The following is a 3114-nucleotide window of genomic DNA, read 5'->3' as shown; positions in this document are numbered from 1 at the left end:
AAAAAAAAAAAAAAAAAGAGAGAAGTTTATGTAAATAGGCTTGCTGTTAGTGCTGTCAAGGTTCTCAATTGCCTTTTTCTTTTCTTTTTTTTTGAGACATAGTCTTACTCTTATTGCCCAGGATGGAGTACAATGGCGCAATCTTTGCTCACCACAATGTCAGCCTCCTGGGTTCAAGTGATTCTCCTGCCTCAGCCTCCGAAGTAGCTAGGATTATAGGCATGTGCCACCATATCTGGCTAATTTTGTATTTTTAGTAGAGATGGGGGTTTCTCCATGTTGACCAATTTGGTCTCGAACTTCTGACCTCAGGTGATCTGCCTGCCTCGGCCTTCCATAGGGCTGGGATTACAGGCGTGAGTCACCGTACGCGGCCTCAATTGACTTTTAAAAAATACTTCAAGTTCACTTAAAAAAGGAAGTATAATTATATGTATTCTTGAAAAACAATAAAATGTAAATTTGTTTTTATTTATTAAATACTCAAAAATATTAGTAGTGAGCTATGAACTTATTATCTCATTTCAATCTTTATAAGTACCAGAAGGAAGGTGTTTGTATTTGAGGCTACCAGTGCTTACTCATACTTGTTTCTCCTTCCTTGGCAGAAAGAACCCTATGTAGTTCTCTTTGCACATAGAAAATGCCATGTAACTAAATTTAGACCATTAAATTTTAAGAAGTGGATGTGCCATGTCTGGGCTGAGGCATATAAGAGACACTGTACCACCTGGCTACCCATGTGCCTTTTTTATCAAGCTGTAGCCACCCTGATTTTCTTTTGTCCAGCCAACACAGTAAGCTTGTTCCCCTTGTTCTTTCATCTTTCTCTTCTCATCATAGAGAGGGAGGATTATTCCTTTGAAAAGATGACATTAAATTGTGACCTGAATTTGAAGATAATCTTGAAGTAGAGAGTTTAAGTCCAGAGAATCTTTGATCCCACCATTTATTTGATAAGGTAGAAGTAACACAAATAAAAGCTCGCTGTCATAGCTGCACATGGAAAATTTTGCTATTGACTAAAATCTGATAGGAACACTAGCATCTTGACAAAATTTAGATCTGTAAAATTTGACCTTGGAAAAATATACTTGGTTAGGGAAAGGCAGAAATTGAGCCACTCACCCAAATTTCACTGTGATACAATCTAACATTTTTAAAAAATGATATGGTTATAAAACACATTTAAATTGTTATTATAAAAAAAAATGTACATGTTGAGGGATTACTCTAGCAATTCAGTGAAATGAACATTTTTAAAAGAAATGGCCTAACTATGCTATACAAAATCAAGATAGGATATTGGCTCAGTCAAATAGGCTCAGGAACAAAAGAGAGACATCCTTGATGTCAGGGTAAAAACATTTACAAGATCAAAATGAGGGGTGAAAACAATTACCTCAACCAACGTCTCAAATCCTCTGCATACCTGTCTTTAATAGCTTAATATACTCATATTTTATAAATTTTATTTGATAGGTATGGCAGAATCTAAGGGGGAATATAAACAAGAGAAATAGATGTTTGTACTAGAATTATAATTTTAAATCTGGATCTTTGAATAATAATATTGATGTGTCAATATAAAATCATTGTGCCTGTTGGGTGCTTTGGGAAGAAGATGCTGTGGTGGAGTTAGGAGTGCAAGAAGTTGATTGAAGAACAATGTCCGTGAAGGATTAATGAAAACAACATAGGGCCAGGGGAGTCTCCTCGCCATGATGCAGAGTTGACAGTCTTAGCCAGCCCAATAGGGAGGCCAAGAGTAAAGATTGCATACTGAAGGAGTCCCATGTTAGGCAGAAATGACCAGGCCCTAGTACTACACCAGTGCTTAGTCACTGATTGGGAGATATTTGGGAAGATAATGGTTTTGACTGGAAAGCTGATGCAGAACCTGAAGGCTGTAATAGTTAATTACCCTCCTTGCAGCTGAATAATAAATTCTTTCTTGAAAGGAGATCTGAGTGTTTCTATCTTTGGCTGACTTTCTAATCAAAACTTTTTTTTTTTTTTTGTAGAATTATTACAGATTGTTTAATACAGATTTTTGGTTTTGTACACACACACACACACACACACACACACACACACACACACATTTTTTGATTAGGGTATGTACCAAGAGGTTAAGAAAAAAATAAATGGATACTTTTTATCTTAGAGATCTTAAAAATCCATGATATAAGATAAAGATTATGAAATATGGGACAGCATCATCGCTGAGGTCAAGGCGCAGTACGAGGAGATCGCCAACCGCAGCCGGGCTGAGGCGGAGAGCAGATACCAGATCAAGTATGAGGAGCTGCAGAAGCTGGCTGGGAAGCACGGGGATGACCTGCGGCGTACGAAGACTGAGATCTCCGAGATGAACCGGAACATCAGCTGGCTCCAGGCCGAGATTGAGGGCCTCAAAGGCCAGAGGGCTTCCCTGGAGGCCGCCATTATAGATGCTGAGCATCGCGGGGAGCAGGCACTCAAGGATGCTCGTGCCAAGCAGCAGCAGCTGGAGGAAGCCCTGCAGAAGGCCAAGCAGGACATGGCACGGCAGCTGCGTGACTACCAGGAGCTGATGAACGTCATACTGGCCCTGGACATCAAGATCGCCACCTATACCGCAAGCTACTGGAGGGCGAGGAGAGTCGGCTGGAGTCTGGGATGCAGAACATGAGTATCCACACGAAGACCACCAGCGGCTATGCAGGTGGTCTGAGCACTGCCTATGGGGGCCTCACAAGCCCCGGCCTCAGCTACGGCCTGGGCTCCAGCTTTGGCTCTGGTGCGGGCTCCACCTTCAGCCGCACCAGCTCCACCAAGGCCGTGGTTGTGAAGAAGATTGAGACCCGTGATGGGAGGCTGGTGTCTGAGTCCTCTGACGTCCTGCCCAAGTGAACAGCTGCAGCAGCCCCTCCCAGCCTGCCCCTCCTGAGGCTGCCCCAGAGCCCGGGAGGGAGGTTGCTGTACAGGGGAGCACAGGGAATGGGACACCCATCCGACGCTCAGCCCTAGCCCTCAGCCCACCCGCAGGGAGTTTACTGCCTGGGGACCCCCCTTGCCCATGCGTCCAGCTGCAAAACAATTCAATTGGCTTTTTTTTTTTTTTTTTTTTTT

General features: G+C 42.9%; 1 protein-coding gene across 2 annotated transcripts in view; it reads left to right on the top strand.

The window, feature by feature from the left end:
- Nucleotides 1-3114, top strand: part of SBF2 (SET binding factor 2) — a 479501-nt gene that overhangs the window by 59190 nt on the left and 417197 nt on the right. The gene's annotated exons all lie outside the window — the stretch shown is intronic.

The sequence above is a fragment of the Sapajus apella genome, unplaced genomic scaffold (assembly GCF_009761245.1).
Source record: "Sapajus apella isolate SASKATOON/1434 unplaced genomic scaffold, GSC_monkey_1.0 scaffold47, whole genome shotgun sequence".
NCBI lineage: Eukaryota > Metazoa > Chordata > Mammalia > Primates > Cebidae > Sapajus > Sapajus apella.
Note: the sequence above shows the minus strand (reverse complement) of the source record. Positions and strands in the feature narration are given on the sequence as shown.